At 44.4% G+C, this 21,744-nt stretch overlaps 1 protein-coding gene across 1 annotated transcript in view; it reads right to left on the bottom strand.

The window, feature by feature from the left end:
• LOC138663221 (gastrula zinc finger protein XlCGF57.1-like) overlaps positions 1–13,793 on the bottom strand; it is a 65,111-nt gene extending 51,318 nt beyond the window's left edge. Inside the window, exon 1 of the mRNA XM_069749382.1 lies at positions 13,689–13,793. The gene's annotated coding sequence lies outside the window, so the exon portion shown is untranslated. The remainder of the gene's footprint in view (positions 1–13,688) is intronic.
• Positions 13,794–21,744: the final 7,951 nt, after the last annotated feature.

The following is a 21,744-nucleotide window of genomic DNA, read 5'->3' as shown; positions in this document are numbered from 1 at the left end:
TGGAACTAGAGAGAGTACAAAGGAGGGCAACAAAATTAATAAAGGGGATGGGAGAACTACAATACCCAGATAGATTAGCGAAATTAGGATTATTTAGTCTAGAAAAAAGACGACTGAGGGGCGATCTAATAACCATGTATAAGTATATAAGGGGACAATACAAATATCTCGCTGAGGATCTGTTTATACCAAGGAAGGTGACGGGCACAAGGGGGCATTCTTTGCGTCTGGAGGAGAGAAGGTTTTTCCACCAACATAGAAGAGGATTCTTTACTGTTAGGGCAGTGAGAATCTGGAATTGCTTGCCTGAGGAGGTGGTGATGGCGAACTCAGTCGAGGGGTTCAAGAGAGGCCTGGATGTCTTCCTGGAGCAGAACAATATTGTATCATACAATTATTAGGTTCTGTAGAAGGACGTAGATCTGGGGATTTATTATGATGGAATATAGGCTGAACTGGATGGACAAATGTCTTTTTTCGGCCTTACTAACTATGTTAACTATGTTACTATAGCTTCTGAGCTGCCATAGGTTTGTTCCAGTCTCTCCCAGGCTGCAATAAGACCTGCATCTGAATAGTCCACACGAACTGCCCTTATTGTCTTTATGCGCTCTGCTTATTCAGGGCCTAACCAGTTAACAAGCAAATCCAGTTGTTCCTTGACGGTGAGATTAAGGTCTTGGATCACTGCTTGAAAGGTGGATTTCCAGGCTCGATAATTCTCAGCACGATCATCAAACTTTGAGAGACTAATGTTTATTAACTCCCGGCGAATCATGTATCTGGCAAAGTCACACATGTCCGATCTCCCGGTCATTGTTGCAGGATGAACTTATGGTATCCGTAGGGAATGTAAGTTCTCTGGCTTATATGACTGCGACAAATCAGGACGAAATGATGCGGCATAAGGGTTAAACTGCGGTTTAGTCTCTATAGGGTCCGCTGGCTGTTGCCTAAATTGTGAGTTAGTGCTGGAAGTTACCTTGTCAGCAGTAGGTGGCGACATTTCTTGACTTGCGGGCGCATCCGTGTTAGAAACTGGAGGTGGTGCTGGTGCAGATGTTAGATGTCTTAGCACGTAGTCTGAAGTGCGATCAGCTGCGTCTTCCATTTCTTCTGGAATAAGACAGTCCGGATTATCATCTTGTCCCAGTGCTTGTTCAAGGACCTTCAATTTAGCAAGGGCTGTTGCTTCTTCCCTTTCTACTTGGAGTATTTTTACTTTCCTTTGAGCTTCCATCTCATTTCTTTGAGCTTCCACTTTGTTTCTTTGAGCTTCCACTTCCACTTCAGCCTCCCTTTTAGCAAAGGAGCTTTTTACTCTAGCTTCCTCTGCAGCTGCATGGATCTCCAGTAGCTTGTCGGACAATGTTGACTTCCTGGAGTGAGATGATCTGGAAGACCGAGCTGTGATTTTGGTCGATGTTGTGCGATGTGACCTAACCTCTTGGAGGTGAGCAATGCGGAGTTCTGCTTTATCCTGGGCATCTCGTACTAATGAGGTCTTTTCTTGGAGAAGAGTTTCCCTTTCAGTTACTTCTGCTGGGGCATCTTCCATGTCACAGTTACTCAAAAATGTGATGTACTTTGCAGACAGTCTCTGGTAGCGATCATAGGCGGCAGATAAACTCTTCAATGTGGCGGTTAAACCTGCAGCGTCACTGTGATAACGTGGAAGAGCTGCTAAATAGTGATCAACTCTGCCCCAGAAATGTTCTAGGTTATCATGGAACTCGTCTCTAGTAGTCTCAAAGTTCTCTCTGGCCTTTTGTGTCGGCTTGGTTACACGTTTGGGTCGTACGTCCTGCTCTCCAGTAAGTGTGGACTCTGCTCCTGCAGCATTTATGGTGTCGGGATCCTGATGTGCTTCACTTGCAGATGGGTCCACGGTGCCCTTTGTGGACATGTTTTAGCTAAGATGGCGGACGGTTAAGACTTGCTAGCAGACAATGCATATGCACGCAGACACTGTAGACTTAGGTCTCTTGTTACTATTCTGCCACCGATATACGTGGATGAGATGTGTCTGAGGGATGTGATCACAAATCGCTATATAAACAATGGCAGGTAGCGTTACTCGCCAACCTGTGCCACCAGTCTCTATCAGTCGCGCGTGGTGATCCGGAAGGATGATGCAGTGATACATTCAACAGGTTTATTTACAGTACCTTGGTGAGAGTGAGGACTGTAGGTTAGAGCTGTTACAGAATAACCAGATAGAGAGAATATAAGCTTCAGGTTAGAGGTAACAAGAGAATCCTTCTCCAGGTCTGCAGCACATGTGTATTCCAAGATGGCACGGAGCACAAAACAGGAAGAGAAGGAAAAAGATAGGAGGAGCTAAAGACAGAAAGGTGTTGTGGGAAAAATGCCATAACAAATATTACAGTGTGATATAGCAATGGCCAGTAGATGGCAGCAAAGTATAACAAATACAACAAATGATAGAACCAGGCATTTTAGCACTACATAAATGTCCATGTATGACTGAAAGTCTATCAGAATAAACTGAGCAGCACAAGCTCCTTTCTCCTACTCCCCCTCCCCACTTTTTTTCTTACCTTATAAACTACCAAATAATCACACCACACTTATATTGGATTGATTGGCCACAGCAGCATTTTTTAACATTTATTATAAAACAGTTTAAAAGAACAACCTCCCAGAAGGGGCTGTTCTCGCAGCCCCAAAAACTATAAACATCAGGTTTAATAAGCCCACCTTATACCAGCTCAGAGGCACCTATTAACTAACCTGGCCAATGTCCGAAACCACTAACCACAGGCATCCCTTCCCCGGGATTACTTAGACACTTGTCGAGTTAAATCCACCCAGGCGGAGTCCAGAGGCTCTTGAGATCCCCCCACCGATCCTCCATTAACCAACTTTACCAATTTCGAGGAACTCCTTGCATTGCCAACAAATGTAAACTTTCAGTATTCCCATCTCTATGAAAAAAAACCTGACAAATAAAACCACATCCATGAAAACATAGTATACAAATAGGGAGGGTGGGAGCTTTCTACACTCTGGTAAGGGGTACCTAAAATGGTTGCCCCAAGGGATATGGGTGACCCTCTTATACTACTCACCCCTCCACACCTCTGACCTCATCTCTTCCTTGTTCTGACCCCAACTCCACCTCTGCTATTCCTATTAATCTCAAACTTAACAATAACTGCCCGGCTCACTTTATTCCAGCCTTATCCCCGTCATGTCGGCTTTCCTTTATAGCCAGGGGCCCAGTATGGCCTATCTGGAATGTATCAAGTCCTATAGAAACTGTGGAGAAAAAATCATTTCTAATTCTGTGTTTCCAGGATTCTTCTTGTGGGAATTGGCTTCGATATCCCCTGTGCAATATATTTCTTGTATTAATAGGTAATAATCCTGTCACTCTATGGACGTGCGGTGTTTGTTTCTTTCCTTTTTTTTAATGTTTCTTGTGTAATTTATTATCTTTATGTCACGTATGTGTATTGGTTCTGACATTCAAGATCTTGTTGTCATGTGACAATCATGATATAAGAAACATCCAAGGGATATGACATGCTAAAAAGGTGTCCGACCCTGAAGCATTGCAACATGTGTGTTCACACCACAACTCCCTTTCCCTGATGTCCCCATGAAACGCTGCTTGTACCGACAGCTGCGCTCCGCGAGACATGTGAGAGCGGAGAGGACTTCAGTAAGGCTACTTTCACACTAGCGTCGCTACGGGGCTGTTGCCATGTGTCGGCCCGACGTACCGACGCAAACTGAGAAAAAATGAACAACGGGGGCAGCGGATGCAGTTTTACAACGCATCCGCTGCCCCATTGTAAGGTCCGGGGAGGAGGGGGTGGAGTTCCGGCAGCGCATGCGCGGTCGGAAATGGCGGACTCGACGCACAAAAAAAGTTACATGTAAGTTTTTTTGTGCCGACAGTGTGCCAAAACACGACGCATCCGTCGCAAGTGTGGCGATACGTCGCAATGCGTCGCTAAAGAAAGTCTATGGAGAAAAAACGCATCCTGCGGGCAACTTTGCAGGATGCCTTTTTTTCTCCAAAACGACGCATTGCGACGTCCGTCACACGACGCTAGTGTGAAAGTAGCTTAATGTTGCTGAAATCAGCGCTCTCTCGACCAGGAGTGACCTATGTAACTTCTATCTCAGGCTCCACATGTCGTACTACAGAATCGGTGGACGCCATGGGAACACCATGAACTACGTCGGAGCTGTGGAGATAATAAATTGGTAAATGATGGACTGTCTCTTGTCTTTATTATTTTCTCTCTTTTTATGTCTTCCAGGTTGAGATTTGTGTACTACTTCAGACCAGCAGGGCCGGCGTCAGCACCCGGCACAGCGGGCAAATGCCGGGGCCTTGGGAAGAAAGGGGGGCCCACTAGCAGCTGGGAGAGCAGAGCAGGAGATAACATGCTTTCTCCCCCCACAAAGTCACTGCTGGCTGCGTTCTCTAAACCCCTATGTGCCAGCTCTGACACAAGCATCTTCTCACTCAGTCAGTGCAGCCAGGCAGGCACACATAGGGGTTAACAGAAGGCAGCCAGCGTGACTGTTTGTGGGCGGAGAGAGCAGTTCTCTGCTCTGGCCCCTGGCTGGCTGCAGACTGTGCTGCTGAGCTGAACTTATCAGGAAGATTGCGGAGGAGCTAGTCCTACCAGAGTGCAAAGGTATCCAGCAATAATTGCAGTTGGTCCTGTGGCTCAGTCTGCTGCTGTCTGTCTCTGCTGCCTAAAAATGTGGGTGATGTCTGGAGGAGCAGCTGGTGGGGTGCAGCCTGCAGCCGCCCAGCTCTCCCAGAACCCCAGAATACATGCATGCTGCACCAAACCTGCACCAGTGGGGTAGGAAGAAGCTTAACCCCTTCCCATCTGTATGAAGGTTATTGCTAAACCTTAAATATAACAATCTGACCCGCATAAATGGGGTTAACCAGATGCCAGGAGGAAGGGGAGCTGCTGCCATGTGGGCTGTACGTTGGGGCCCCGTGGCCCCAGGCTGGTGACTGGAGGGACTCTGCCCAGTGCTGGCATGTGGGTGATTTCTGCTTCGGAGTCTCAGCTTCTCTCCTCCACATCACACTGTGCAGTCACAGCAACATTGGTTGTCTCTGTCCAGGTCCCAGCAGCTGCCACTGCTCCCACCAAGGACATGGCATCACTTAACCCTTCCCCTGCAGCCACCGGCAACAAATCCACATTATTCCTTGATTAAATCAGGTTCCAACCCAATAGAGGAGCAGACATTTCCTGCCATTAGGGTCCGGGAGGGGGTGACATTGGCTGCCCTGCTACTCTGTAGTGGGGGGTGACAAGTGTAACATGGGGTAACGATGAAGGAGAAATGCACAGGATAATAGTGAGAGCGACAGAGGGCAGTGTATGGTATGGAGCAGTCACGGGTGGGCTGCAGGATCCCCCCATACTGTACATGACTGCTCGGGACAGGGAGGCGTTTAATGAGCTTCTAATGACGAGGCACTAATTGGGTCATTAGGGTTTGTGGAAAGGATTCAGCATCAGGTCCCTCATTAATGCCCGAGCGATGTTACTTTATGGCACAGATCTGTTAGGGCCACAAAACCAAACAACGTTGTTTATGTAGAAAAGTCTTTGTTTCATAGAAAAACTCAAAACAGAAAAGATTTTCTGATATAACAACGCCCTGCTCACGACACTGCACAGCACCTCTCCTGTATATATACACTGCACAGCACCTTTCCCCCTGTATATATACACTGCACAGCACCTTTCCTCCTGTATGTATACATTGCACAGCACCTCTCCTGTATATATACACTGCACAGCACCTTTCCTCCTGTATATATACACTGCACAGTACCACTCCTCCTGTCCTGTATATATACACTGCAGAATTTACAACAGCTGTCACTCATGTAAGAAGTGAAATCTGGCATTGTACTTTACATTTCTCTGCCGTATCTGTGCATCATAAATCGGGTATGTGTTAAAGGGGGGGGCCCACTGAGACTCTTTCGCCCGGGGCCCTCAAAAACCTGGAGCCGGCCCTGCAGACCAGCATGACTTTTTTAAAATTAATAAATACATGAAAAAGGGAGTGTGCTTTGTGTTTTTTTTTAGCTTTCTGGGTTAGCACTGGGGATGCCTGATAGATGTCTCTGCATTACTAACCCCTGGGATTGATGCCAGCTGACAATACACAGCTGACATAAACCCGCAAAAATATTACCCCAGGGCAAGAACCAGGCAAAGCGCCAGAGTTGGCAGATTTAATGTGATGCGTCAATTTTGGGACTGTTGCAGGCTGGTATTTATAGGCTGGGAATGGACCAATAGCCATGGACTTTCTCAGCACGATAATATCAGCTCCCAGCTGCCTGCTTTACCTTGGCCGGTTATCAAAAATAGGGGTGATCCCACGTCAGTTTTTTAAATTATTTAATAGGTTTTTTAAAAAAAATTAAATCTAATATATAAAGCTGAATGTGTGTGTGTGTGTGTGTGTGTGTATGTATGTGTGTGTGTGTGTGTATGTATGTATGTATATCTGGGATTGGCATCTGCACCGTCGCAGCTACAGCCACAAAATTTTGCACAGTCACACGTCTGGACCCTGAGAGCATCATAGGCTATGTTGTGAGGCGAAATTTTAACCCCACGCTTTCCAATTCACCAAACAATTTTTGCCCCTATCTACATAATGGGGAAAAGTGAAAGGAAAAGTGTTGGAGGCAAATTGACAGCTGCCAGATGTGAACAAGGGGGACTTAAAGAATGAGAGCGATGGCGCCAAAGAGTATATACCGTACAGTTGCTAAGGTGGAGCCCCGACATGGGATACTCACCACACACGGGGATATGAACACACCCACAAAATGCGCCACACACTACCACGTGCTTGAACACATTTTACCCTCAGCACACATTTCACCACACATACACCAACCTCGCCACATAAAAGTCGAAACACAAAAGTCGCCGCTCTAAACTCGCCACGCGCAAAACTCGCCACATGCAAAAACTAGGCTCACGCAAAACTTGCCACAAGTGCAAAACTCACCTCATGGAAAACTCGCCACACGCAAAACTTGCACACGCGGAAAAATTGCCACATGCACAAAAGTTGCAACACATGCAAAAGTTGCCTCACACAAAACTTGCACATACTCAAAAGGCACCACACATAAAACTCACCACGCGCAAAACTTGCCATGCGCAAAACTTGCTGCACACAACTTGCTACACTAACCTGTCACATGCAACTTGACTCACAAAAAGTTGCTACACGCATGTTGCCACACAAAACTCACCTCACAAAAGTCGCTACATGCATGTCGCCACACGCAACTCAACACACACAACTTGACAAACGAAACTCGCCCTAAAACACACACAAGTCTGGTATTATCCTTCAAAAATAAAAATCTGATTAATAGCAGACAAACTAAAAGAGCAACAAATGTACCATATAGGAAATACGGCAGCTGTCAGTCACATGACCTGTCTATTATGTGTATGTGTGAGCTAATATATACTGCCAGGTGGAGGGCTTCCTGTTGGCTGGGGATTTATCAGGCTGCCAATTTAGCTTACAAATACTGAGGTAAAAATACTGAGCAAATAACGTGTGAACGAGGTCTAATACAGGAGGAGATGACACACAGGTATATACTATATACAGGGGATATGACACAGATATATACTATATACAGGAGAGATGACACACAGGTATATACTATATAGAGGAGGAGATGACATACAGGTACATACTATATACAGGAGGAGATGACATACAGGTATATACTATATACAGGAGCAGATGACCTACAGGTATATACTATATTCAGGAAGAGATGACATACAGGTATATGCTATATATAGAAGATGACATACAGGTATATACTATATACAGGAGATGACACACAGGTATATACTATATACAGGAGGAGATGACATACAGGTATATACTATATATAGAAGGAGATGACATACAGGTATATACTATATATAGGAGGAGACGACATACAGGTAAATACTATATACAGGGGAGATGACACACAGCAGGTATATACTATATACAGGGGAGATGACATACAGGTATATACTATATATAAGGGAGATTACAAACATGTATATACTGAGGTGAAAATGAGAGGTGTGAGGTGAAAATGAAAAGGTGTGAGTGCAAAATGAGAGGAGTGAGGGAAAATAGTGGAGTGATCAGAAAATGACAGATGTGAGGTCGAAAAGACAAGTGTTAGGGGAGAATGAGAGGAGTGAGGGGGAAAATAAGAGGAGTGAGGGGGAAAATGAGAGGCGTGATGAGAAAATAAGAGAAGTGAGGTGCTATAACTAACCACAGATATTTACTATGCCCAGGCAACGCTGGGCTCTTCAGCTAGTACACTCTATAGTGCCACATGAAAGTGACAAAAGGGTGCAACTATATAATATTTAGGGGTGGCGAATATTAATCTAAGCTCTCCCTCGTATAACTGCTTCCTGAGGATGATGTGCAAAGCATCATGTCACCGGGTCTTCTATAAACCAGATAACGTGATGTGGTCGGCCAATCACAGTAATGCAGTAGTACATATGGTTACAACATTAGGCCGGTGTCACACTAGCGAGTTTTACGGACGTATGAGCGCAGAAAATACGCCCAAAAAATACGCATTGCACACGGCCCAATGATTCTCTATGGCCCAGCTCCTATCTGCCGTATTCTACTGATCCGTATTATACGGTCTTGTACGGCCGTAGAAAATCGCAGCAGCAAATACACACCCTTTCCACTTCATGCAACTACAGAGCTATGTGACGAGTGTTGCTTGTGGCTTCAGTGATAATGACTGGCAGGATAAGCTGATAACCAAACTTACCACATGCAAGCTGACGAAACGGCTTGTGTCAAACTACTATACATTCCTAAGAACTGAGACCAAGAGGGAAGAACATTCCACAGGAATAATGAAGTGGCAGCTCCGTGACCCGTCATTGACACCTACTCTGATTTTACAAATGTTGAGGAACACGCTTAAATTTACACCGTTTATATCTTATTGGGAAATGGCGTTGAAAATTATGCATAGATCCTATATCTCGCCAAGGCGCAACTTTCTTATGGGTAATATACCGAGTCCGATCTGTTCCAGGTGTGGAGAGGCCGAGGCAGACATGTTCCACTGTTTATGGGCTTGCTCACAAATCCAACAATTTTGGCAACGCATACTTGTATTTACTCATACGCATACACCATATAGAGTAGCTCTCACCCCAGCCTGGGCTCTTTTCGGGTACATTACTAATGAAGGGGCTGTGATCCCCACTCATGGTAGAAAATTCTTGTACATGATTTCGGCCTCGGCCCGGAAAACGATTTTACAAACCTGGCTGGCACCTAATGTGCCCACCCTGAGGATCTTCCTGGACAAACTCTCCTTCCTATTTAGGATGGATTGGGTGGAAGCATCCCTTCAGTAGGAACTAAAAACCCAAAATTTTTTTGAACTATGGCAGCCACTTATACCCATCCTTCCAACGCATATACAACAGAGGCTCAAACAATGCTTCTGTACAACTACATGGTTTCTGGAACAGGCGGTAGCGGGCCGAACACCCTTGTGAGCGGAGTTGTCTCCTAAATAACACATTGGGCGAAGTGCGGAGCCGTGTGTCCCACCCCCCCCCCCCTTCCCTCCCTTCGACTTTCCCTAGTCTGTTTGTTGACCCCTCCCCCCTCTTTTTTGTTTTTCATTTTTTCTCTAGCTATAACTTCCCCTCTCTCATCATTTGGGGTTATCTAGTTACAGAGTGGTAGTCCACTCGTATTGTATTTCCATGTTGAATTCTATGTTTTTAGCCTTATGTTTATCTTGATTGAGAGGTACTTTGCCTTAATTTGCAAATTGGAACGCTAAAATAGTTACCGTCTTTAATAATGGGCTTCTGTAATACCGGAAAGAGGGAGGTAATTCCTTGTACCTATGTTTGCATGTTAATATACTAATGTTGAAAATGTTTAATTGAAAATGTTTAATAAAAACAGTTTGGAAAAAAAAAAAAGAAAATCGCAGCATGCTGCGTTTGTCACCGTATTGCGCAAAAAAAAGCCAATGAAAGTCTATGGGGGTGAGAAAAATACGGATTACACACGGACCAGCAGTGTGACTTGTGAGAAATACGCAGCGGTGTTCTCTAGAAGAGCCGGCAATTCAGTGCGGTATACAGTGAAATCACACTGACAGAATAGAATAGGTAGAATAAATCAGCGGTAGATAGCAGAAAAGCCAGTAATTCAATTGCCAGCTTTTCCTATCTCCTTCACAAACCCGACAGGATATGAGACATGGTTTACATACAATAAACCATCTCATATCCCTTCTTTTATTACATATTCCTCTTTACTAATGTAATAAGTGTCTGTGTGTAAAATTTGGGGTCTCTAAGCTATTAAATTAAAGAGTAGATATTAATAGCCTAGAGAGGGACCATGGTTATTGGCCCCCCTGGCTAAAAACATCTGCCCCCAGCCACCCCAGAAAAGGCACATCTGTAAGATGTCAGCGCTCACACAGGGTTAATGGCAGCGTTGACCGCGGTATAAAGCACTCGGGTAACGCTGCTATTAACCCATTGTGACCAACTTTTTACTATTCATGCTGCCTATGCAGCATGAATAGTAAAAAGATCTAATGTTAAAAATAATTTAAAAAAAATAAAAATAGTTATATACTCACCCTTCGGTGGCCCCCGGATCGAAGCTGTTACTGATGCTCCTCGCGACGCCCCGGTGACCGCTCCATGCATTGCGGTCTCACAAGATGATGACGTAGGGGTCTCACAAGACCGCTACGTCATAATCTCGCGAGACTGCAATGCACTCTTCAGACCGAAGCGCACGAGGAGCGTCGGTAACCGCTTCGATCCGGGTGGGCCAACGGAGAGTGAGTATATAACTATTTTTTATTTTAATTCTTTTTTTAACAGGGATATAGTGCCTACATTGCTATAGACTGCGTGGGCTGTGCAATATACAACGTAGGCTGCGCAATATACAACGTGGGCTGGGCAATATACTACGTGGGCTGCGCAATATACTACGTGGGCTGGGCAATATACAACGTGGGCTGCGCAATATACAACGTGTACTGTGTGGGCTGCGCAATGTACTGCGTGGGCTGCGCAGTACACTACGCATACATATTCTAGAATAACCGATGCGTTAGAATCGGGTCATCATCATTATATATATAGATAGATAGATAGATAGATAGAGAGAGAGAGAGAGAGAGACTGTATATATGTTTTTAACCCTCCGTCAGGGGCAACTGATCTGACAGGCGCAGCTCACTTAGTTTCATTTCTCTATTTTCAGTGGTTTGTCTGGGAAACACCATCCTCCCAGTACCTTCATAACTTTAAGGCTATGTGCACACATTGCAGATTATTTGCGGTTTTTTAGCGTTTTTGCGCTATAAAAACGCTATAAAACCGCAAATAATCTGCATACATTAAGCATCCTATAATTTTTAATGAAATCCGCAATTTCTGTGCACATGATGTGCGTTTTTCCGCATGAAAAACGCATTGCGGAAAAATAATGAACTTGCTCATTAATTTTGCATTTTTTTTGCGGTTTTCCCACTGCATTGGGAAATGTCCGGAAAAAAACGCGCAAAAACCGCGTCAAAACTGCGCAAAAAAAAAACGCATGCTGATTTCATGCGGAAATCTGCCAGAAATGTCCAGATTTTCACAGGAATTTTCTGCATGAATTCCTGAACGTGTGCACATAGCCTAAAGGCTGTGTGAAACCTGAGAAGCCTCTTGTGCTGCAGAGCTGCAGGAGATCAGATATCAGTGTTTTGGCTTCTCAGGCTCATTGCCCCTGAATGCGTCACACCTTTGACGATTAGAATTTGCTGTGTTTATTCATCCCAATTGTTTTTTTAGCTTGTTTTATGAATAGCTAGTGCTAAATTTGTGGATTTGTCATAGAAGGTTTTGTTAGAAATAAGAGTCCTTCTCAGGCACATTGCACCCTAACACATATTCTCTCTCTTGCTTCTGCTTTTCTTATGAAATGGCGAGGAGAATATTTGACTTGTCCAATGCCCTTCATGTTGAGCAAGTGCAAAATTTACTGCTTAATGATGAGACAGACCCCTTACAGCTAGAAGATTTAAGGTACCGTCACACATAGCGACGCTGCAGCGATACCGACAACGATCCGGATCGCTGCAGCGTCGCTGTTTGGTCGCTGGAGAGCTGTCACACAGACAGCTCTCCAGCGACCAACGATCCCGAGGTCCCCGGTAACCAGGGTAAACATCGGGTAACTAAGCGCAGGGCCGCGCTTAGTAACCCGATGTTTACCCTAGTTACCATCCTAAAAAGTAAAAAAACAAACGCTACATACTTACCTACCGCTGTCTGTCCTCGGCGCTCTGCTTCTCTGCTCTGGCTGTGAGCACAGCGGCCAGAAAGCAGAGCGGTGACGTCAACGCTCTGCTTTCCGGCTGACCGACGCTCACAGCCAGTACAGGAGGAGTGCAGAGCACAGCGCTGGAGGACAGACGGCTGTAGGTAAGTATGTAGTGTTTGTTTTTTTACTTTTAGGATGGTAACCAGGGTAAACATCGGGTTACTAAGCGCGGCCCTGCGCTTAGTTACCCGATGTTTACCCTGGTTACCAGCAAAGACATCGCTGAATCGGTGTCACACACGCCAATTCAGCGATGTCTACGGGGAGTCCAGCGACCAAATAAAGTTCTGGACTTTCTTCCCCGACCAGCGATCTCCCAGCAGGGGCCTGATCGCTGCTGCCTGTCACACTGGACGATATCGCTAGCGAGGACGCTGCAACGTCACGGATCGCTAGCGATATCGTCTAGTGTGACAGTACCTTTAGGGGAAGAAAGTGACATTGATTCAGAAGATGATGTGGAAGAATGTCCAGATGTGTCTGATACAGATCAAGATGGAGAGAGTGAGGAGGATGCTCAAGACATAGAAACATATTACTTTTCTGGATATTAAACTTTTTTTTTTTACACCTGATTATGTGTATTCTCATTTATTACATTCCTATTAAGGTAACTGATCACTTTTAGAGCACTTAAATTTTAAAAAAAAGGAAAATATAGCCAATTTTCTAGCCTGTGCCGGACAGGCGCAATGCCCCTAAACTGGTTATGAAACATATTGCCCCTGACGGAGGGTTAATAATATTTGAGCCGATGGATCCATGATATGTCGATTTTGCAAGCCTGCGAGGAAAAAAAAAAAAAAACGCCGTACGGAAGCCATACGGATGACAGACGAAAAAATTTGTGCGTAAAAATCGCATCCTCGCATTGAATACGGAACAGTGTTTTGGGACAATTACTGTGCATTACGGCCGTAAAAAAATGGACCGTATTTTCATACGCTGAGTGTGACGGCAGCCGTACAGAGGCAATGGCCGCATGTTTATTAGCTGTCTAACAGCAGTAAAACATGCGGGTCGGGGACTAGAGCACCCGCGATACTCGATCGAGTAGTGGAGAGCGGCTCACTTATCACTAGTATCTACATTATTTGCTGGAGCTTGGAGAGAAATCATCGCATTGTGGGAGAACGTCTCTGGGCTTCTGCAGGTGTCTGACTGGGTCTAATGTGGAACCAGCGAAGCCGCATTCTGTCCACAGCTGTTACCTCACTGTTCACAATGATGAGAATAATGGAGCCTCCAGCACCGACCTCCACCCGCAGAGCCGCACTCCACCTATATGGCTGCTCTGTGCGTACAGGACCTGTGATGAGGTCACAGGAGGGGAGGAGTCAGGGTCACATGATCAGGGGCCTAAGTGTATGCAGTGCTGGTTGTCATGGTGCTGGATGAGGAGAAGTTTATGTGTGGGGTCAGGAGGGGTTTACAGAGTTTACGAGGTGTACAGAGCAGAGTCGCATGTGTATGAGGTGTACGGAGCAGAGCTATGTGTGTACGAGGTGTATGGAATGGAGCCATGTATGTACGAGGTGTGCTGAGCGGAGCCGTGTGTGCACAAGGTGTACTGAGTAGAGTTGCGTGTGTACAAGGTTACGGAGCGGAGCCATGTGTGTACGAGGTGTACGGAGTAGAGTTGCGTGTGTACAAGGTTACGGAGCGGAGCCATGTGTGTACGAGGTGTACGGAGTAGAGTTGCGTGTGTACGAGTTGTACGGAGAGGAGCCGGTGTGTACAAGGTTACGGAGGAGAGCCCTGTGCTTATGAGGTGTATTGAGCGGAGTCGTGTGTATACGGAGCAGAGTCAGGTGTATGGAGCAGAGCCCCTTGGGTATGGAGCGGAGCCATGTGTGTACGAGGTATATGGAACGGAGCCATGTGTGTATGGAGTGTATGAGGTGGTCATCCTGCAACAATTTTGAATGGTATATAACAACACTGCCTGCTGAATCGTTGCTATAATTCATCTGTTGCATTGTCTCCAATGCTCACTGCTGTACATTCATTGTGAGGTCACTGTAGATGTTATCTGGTGAAAGGTGTTATAACATACTAGATGGTGGCCTGGTTCTAACGCATCGAGTATTCTAGAATATTCATGTCCACGTAGTATATTGCACATCCCATGTAGTATATTGCCCAGCCACGTAGTATATTGCTGATTGGTCGTGGCTGTTTGGCTGCAACCAATCAGCGACTTGGATTTCCATGACTGACAGAGGCCGTGACCAATGAATATCCGTGACAGACAGACAGACAGATGGAAGTGACCCTTAGACAATTATATATGGATAGTTGTAGCTAGCCAGGCCTAGTGTATTTGATCTTCTATCCACCCCCTGGTGTGTTTATCCCAAACCAGCTCCCACAATCCCTCTCACTTGACCCTCTATTCATCCTTATCAATTTAGTAGCATCCTAAGGGGTGCACGTGTGTGAGGTGCATGCACGGCACCCTTCAGCAAAGTATCCCTGTAGCTAAGTATCTAGAAGAAGCAGTTAATTCAATGGCAGTTAGTCAGGGCAGGAGACGGGTAACCCACACTATTTACTCCATTTTTACCATGTGCCTTATTTCTATTTCCCTGTGTGCTCTTGCCCTCCACATCCACTGCCCCATCCCCTCTCCATCGCTATTCATACATATCAGCCTCTCTTCACTTCCCTCTCCCATGTCCAGATCCTTTGCACTTCTCACCTTCCTGAAAAATCTCAGCCCATCTTGCCCAAAGACATTGAACAAAAAACATATCTTAATTTCAAGAACTACTTGCTCTTTCTCCTGCTACTTATTTCAGGGGATATCTCCCCCAACCCCGGTCCACCCTCCACCAACCTCAACGCTTCCCCCACCTCACATCGAAACCTTACTAACCTCATTATCATCAGCTGTACTCCTTCATCTCCCTCTTTTAATTGTGCACTCTGGAATCCACGGTCTGTATGAAATTAGCTTCCTTTCCTCCAAAACTACTTTATAAGCAAATCTATTGGTTCTCACTGAAACCTGGATTCAGGATTCTGACACAGTCTCCCTGCTGCTATTTCTCATGGCAGCTTACACTTTTCCCATTCCCTGAGACCCGCAGACTTGGTGGTGGAGTCGGCATACTCCTGTCCCCACAATGCACTTTCCAGCTCATCCCCCAGTTCCATCACTCTCTTTCTCTTCTTTTGAGGTCAAAACTATCAGGCTCTTCTATCCCCTCTACCTCAGAGTATCGCCCACATACCGTCCCCCAGGCTCACCCACCCATCATTTCTCTGTCTGGGTGCCGCACTTCATGTCCTAAAAATTACCAACCCTTATCCTCGGAGACTTCACTATCCCCATTGACAGCCCCACTTTCCCATCTGCATCCCAGCTTCTAACTGTAAAATATTAATATAACAATAATAAAAAAATATATAGATTACTTAACCCCTTTACCCCCAAGGGTGGTTTGCACGTTAATGACCAGGCCAATTTTTACAATTCTGACCACTGTCCCTTTATGAGGTTATAACTCCGAAACGCTTCAACGGATCCTGGTGATTCTGACATTGTTTTCTCGTGACATATTGTACTTCATGATAGTGGTAAAATTTCTTTGATAGTACCTGCGTTTATTTGTGAAAAAAACGGAAATTTTGGCGAAAATTTTGAAAATTTCGCAATTTTCAAACTTTGAATATTTATGCAATTAAATCACAGAGATATGTCACACAAAATACTTAATAAGTAACATTTCCCACATGTCTCCTTTACATCAGCATAATTTTGGAACCAATTTTTTTTTTTGTTAGGGAGTTATAAGGGTTAAAAGTTGACCAGCAATTTCTCATTTTTACAACACCATTTTTTTTTAGGGACCACGTCTCATTTGAAGTCATTTTGAGGGGTCTATATGATAGAAAATGCCCAAGTGTGACACCATTCTAAAAACTGCACCCCTCAAGGTGCTCAAAACCACATTCAAGAAGTTTATTAACCCTTCAGGTGTTTAATAGGAATTTTTGGAATGTTTAAATAAAAAAGAACATTTAACTTTTTTACACAAAAAATTTACTTCAGCTCCAATTTGTTTTATTTTACCAAGGGTAACAGGAGAAATTGGACCCAAAAAGTTGTTGTGGAATTTGTCCTGAGTACGCTGATACCCCATATGTGGCAGTAAACCACTGTTTGGGCGCATGGGAGAGCTCGGAAGGGAAGGAGCGCTATTTGACTTTTCAATGCAAAATTGACAGGAATTGAGATGGGACGCCATGTTGCGTTTGGAGAGCCACTGATGTGCCTAAACATTGAAACCCCCCACAAGTGACACCATTTTGGAAAGTAGACCCCCTAAGGAACTTATCTGGATGTGTGGTGAGCACTTTGACCCACCAAGTGCTTCACAGAAGTTTATAATGCAGAACCGTAAAAATAAAAAATCATATTTTTTCACAAAAATTATATTTTTGCCCCCAATTTTTTATTTTTCCAAGGGTAAGAGAAGAAATTGGACCTCAAAAGTTGTTGTCCAATTTGTCCTGAGTACGCTGATACCCCATATGTGGCAGTAAACCACTGTTTGGGCGCATGGGAGAGCTCGGAAGGGAAGGAGCGCAGTTTGACTTTTCAATGCAAAATTGACAGAAATTGAGATGGGACGCCATGTTGCGTTTGGAGAGCCACTGATGTGCCTAAACATTGAAACCCCCCACAAGTGACACCATTTTGGAAAGTAGACCCCCTAAGGAACTTATCTAGAGGTGTGGTGAGCACTTTGACCCACCAAGTGCTTCACAGAAGTTTATAATGCAGAACCGTAAAAATAAAAAATCATATTTTTTCACAAAAATTATATTTTTGCCCCCAATTTTTTATTTTTCCAAGGGTAAGAGAAGAAATTGGACCTCAAAAGTTGTTGTCCAATTTGTCCCGAGTACGCTGATACCCCATATGTGGCAGTAAACCACTGTTTGGGCGCATGGGAGAGCTCGGAAGGGAAGGAGCGCCGTTTGACTTTTCAATGCAAAATTGACAGGAATTGAGATGGGACGCCATGTTGCGTTTGGAGAGCCACTGATGTGCCTAAACATTGAAACCCCCCACAAGTGACACCATTTTGGAAAGTAGACCCCCTAAGGAACTTATCTGGATGTGTGGTGAGCACTTTGACCCACCAAGGGCTTCACAGAAGTTTATAATGCAGAGCCATAAAAATAAAACAAAATTTTTTTCCCACAAAAATTATTTTTTAGCCCCCAGTTTTGTATTTTCCCTAGGGTAACAGGAGAAATTGGACCCCAAAAGTTGTTGTCCAATTTGTCCTGAGTACGCTGATACCCCATATGTGGGGGGGAACCACCGTTTGGGCGCATGGGAGGGTTCGGAAGGGAAGGAGCGCCATTTGGAATGCAGACTTAGATGGAATGGTCTGCAGGCGTCACATTGCGTTTGCAGAGCCCCTAATGTACCTAAACAGTAGAAACCCCCCACAAGTGACACCATTTTGGAAAGTAGACCCCCTAAGGAACTCATCTTGATGTGTTGTGAGAGCTTTGAACCCCCAAGTATTTCACTACAGTTTATAACGCAGAGCCATGCAAATAAAAAATATTTTTTTTTTCCACAAAAATTATATTTTAGCCCCCAGTTTTGTATTTTTCCAAGGTTAGCAGGAGAAATTGGACCCTAAATGTTGTTGTCCAATTTGTCCTGAGTACGCTGATACCCGATATGTGGGGGGGAACCACCGTTTGGGCGCATGGGAGGGCTCGGAAGGGAAGGAGCATCATTTGGAATGCAGACTTAGATGGATTGGTCTGCAGGCGTCACATTGCGTTTGCAGAGCCCCTAATGTACCTAAACAGTAGAAACCCCCCACAAGTGACCCCATATTGGAAACTAGACCCCTCAATGAACTTATCTAGATGTGTTGTGAGAACTTTGAACCCCCAAGTGTTTCACTACAGTTTATAACGCAGAGCCGTGAAAATAAAAAATCTTTTTGTTTTCACACAAAAATTATTTTTTAGCCCCCAGTTTTGTATTTTCCCAAGGGTAACAGGAGAAATTGGTCCACAAAAGTTGTTGTCCAATTTGTCCTGAGTACGCTGATACCCCATATGTTGGGGTAAACCCCTGTTTGGGCACACAGGAGAGCTCGAAAGGGAAGGAGCACTGTTTTACTTTTTCAACGCAGAATTGGCTGGAATTGAGATCGGACGCCATGTCGTGTTTGGAGAGCCCCTGATGTGCCGAAACAGTGGAAACCCCCCAATTATAACTGAAACCCTAATCTAAACACACCCCTAACCCTAATTCCAACGGTAACCCTAACCACACCTCTAACCCTGACACACCCCTAACCCTAATCCCAACCCTATTCCCAACTGTAAATGTAATCTAAACCCTAACTTTAGCCCCAACCCTAACTGTAGCCCCAACCCTAACCCTAACCCTAGCCCTAACCCTAGCCCTAACCCTAACCCTAGCCCTAACCCTAGCCCTAACCCTAGCCCTAACCCTAACCCTAGCCCTAGCCCTAACCCTAGCCCTAACCCTAGCCCTAGCCCTAGCCCTAACCCTAACCCTAGCCCTAACCCTAACCCTAGCCCTAGCCCTAACCCTAGCCCTAACCCTAGCCCTAACCCTAGCCCTAACCCTAGCCCTAACCCTAGCCCTAGCCCTAGCCCTAACCCTAACCCTAGCCCTAATGGGAAAATGGAAATAAATACATTTTTTTTTATTTTTCCCTAACTAAGGGGGTGATGAAGGGGGGTTTGATTTACTTTTATAGCGAGTTTTTTAGCGGATTTTTATGATTGGCAGCCGTCACAAACTGAAAGACCCTTTTTATTGCAAAAAATATTTTTTGCAATACCACATTTTGAGAGCTATAATTTTTCCATATTTTGGTCCACAGAGTCATGTGAGGTCTTGTTTTTTGCGGGACGAGTTGACGTTTTTATTGAAAACATTTTTGGGCACGTGACTTTTTTTATCGCTTTTTGTTCCGATTTTTGTGAGGAAGAATGACCAAAAGCCAGCTATTCATGAATTTCTATTGGGGGAGGCGTTTATACCGTTCCGCGTTTGGTAAAATTGATAAAGCAGTTTTATTCTTCGGGTCAGTACGATTACAGCGATACCTCATTTATATCATTTTTTTATGGTTTGGTGCTTTTATACGATAAAAACTATTTTACAGAAAAAATAATTATTTTTGCATCGCTTTATTCTCAGGACTATAACTTTTTTATTTTTTTGCTGATGATGCTGTATGGCGGCTCTTTTTTTGCGGGACAATATGACGCTTTCAGCGGTACCATGGTTATTTATATCTGTCCTTTTGATCGCGTGTTATTCCACTTTTTGTTCGGCGGTATGATAATAAAGCGTTGTTTTTTGCCTCGTTTTTTTTTTTTTTTTCTTACGGTGTTTACTGAAGGGGTTAACTAGTGGGACAGTTTTATATGTTGGGTCGTTACGGACGCGGTGATACTAAATATGTGTACTTTTATTGTTTTTTTTTTTTTATTTAGATGAAGAAATGTATTTATGGGAATAATATTTTTTTTTTTTTTCATTATTTTGGAATTTTTTTTTTTATTTTTTTTACACATTTGGAAATTTTTTTTTTTACTTTTTTACTTTGTCCCAGAGGGGGACATCACAGATCAGTGATCTGACAGTTTGCACAGCACTCTGTCAGATCACTGATCTGATAGGAGTGCAGGCTGCTTCACAGTGCCTGCTCTGAGCAGGCTCTGTGAAGCCACCTCCCTCCCTGCAGGACCCGGATCCGCGGCCATCTTGGATCCGGGGCTCGAGCAGGGAGGGAGGTGAGGAGACCCTCGCAGCAACGCGATCACATCGCGTTGCTGCGGGGGGCTCAGGGAAGCCCGCAGGGAGCCCCCTCCCTGCGCGGTGCTTCCCTGCACCGCCGGCACATCGCGATCATCTTTGATCGCGGTGTGCCAGGGGTTAATGTGCCGGGGGCGGTCCGTGACCGCTCCTGGCACATAGTGCCGGATGTCAGCTGCGATAAGCAGCTGACACCCGGCCGCGATCGGCCGCGCTCCCCCCGTGAGCGCGGCCGATCGGCTATGACGTACTATCCCGTCCAGGGTCAGATAAGCCCAGGGCACCTCGACAGGATAGTACGTCTAAGGTCACAGAGGGGTTAATATACTGTACATGCAGAGTCTATCTAGCAAGCAGAGACTTTGGTTAGTGTGTGACAGCTATTTTGAGAATCTTGCTAGATACATCTGTTCTCTGTTTGTCATAACTATAGAGCTCTTGTCAGAACTGTCAATATGTGGCTATTTGGAGATAGTAAATGGTTCTTTTAAAGGTCACAAGCTATATGCTTAAGCATTTCAAAATGAGGTAATGTACAAAACTAATATGCATATTCTGCAAGTTAATAGGTTTCTTCTAATATGGTAGAAGCTACAAACATAGCGGAAGATCACCATATGTGGTTATGAGATAGAAAAATAGAAACCAATGTGTCTATGGGTCAAAATAGTATATAAGCCGACCTAACTCCTACTGAGACAGATCTCTCATACCTTGAGAATCTCCAACACGGACCACATCATACCTCAAGACCATATGTAAGAACCAATGAATGCTTATTTTCTTTTACTTATTTTTTGTGTGCTATGAACTTATGAACTTACTTTTCATTTTTGTAATCACTTTTGAAATCAACATGAAACAAGATTTGTTTTATCCACATAATTCAATATTGCTTTCCTTTCTATCTTGACCGTGCTCTTACTTAAAAAAAAAAGTAAGAAACTGTTATTTTTTTCTAACATTATGGCGAGCTTCAGCCAAATCTGATTTTGTGCTACTTTTGTGAAATCCTTTCCCATGCACATGGGGGGAGGAGAGTTCTGCTAAACACCTGTTGTTCAAGGTGCAGGAATTCCACTATTTCACGTCACAAGGATCAGACAGAGCCTATAGAGGAGTGAAGATCGGTGTCTCCAACCATAAAGAGCTACATGTGTCTCTTCCAGATGGAGGTCTGAGGAATCAGTAAAGACACCGAGGACCATTCTTTGCCGGATGGATCAATCCAGGAGAGGAAAAGATATTCCATAGGTGAGAAAATGGATTTTATTCTTGATTATTCTAAGAAAAGTAATATAGATTTTAAGTTTGTTCATAGCCATACAGATCCACAATTATGGTCTAGTTTGTATAGCCAATGTAAAGCAGAGAATCTTAAAATTGATAAGAGGTTTTTATCAATAAAAAAGTTATAGAGAAAGCTT

Source organism: Ranitomeya imitator, chromosome 2 (assembly GCF_032444005.1).
Source record: "Ranitomeya imitator isolate aRanImi1 chromosome 2, aRanImi1.pri, whole genome shotgun sequence".
In the NCBI taxonomy this organism is placed as follows: domain Eukaryota; kingdom Metazoa; phylum Chordata; class Amphibia; order Anura; family Dendrobatidae; genus Ranitomeya; species Ranitomeya imitator.
This window is presented reverse-complemented; position numbering and strand designations above follow the sequence as displayed.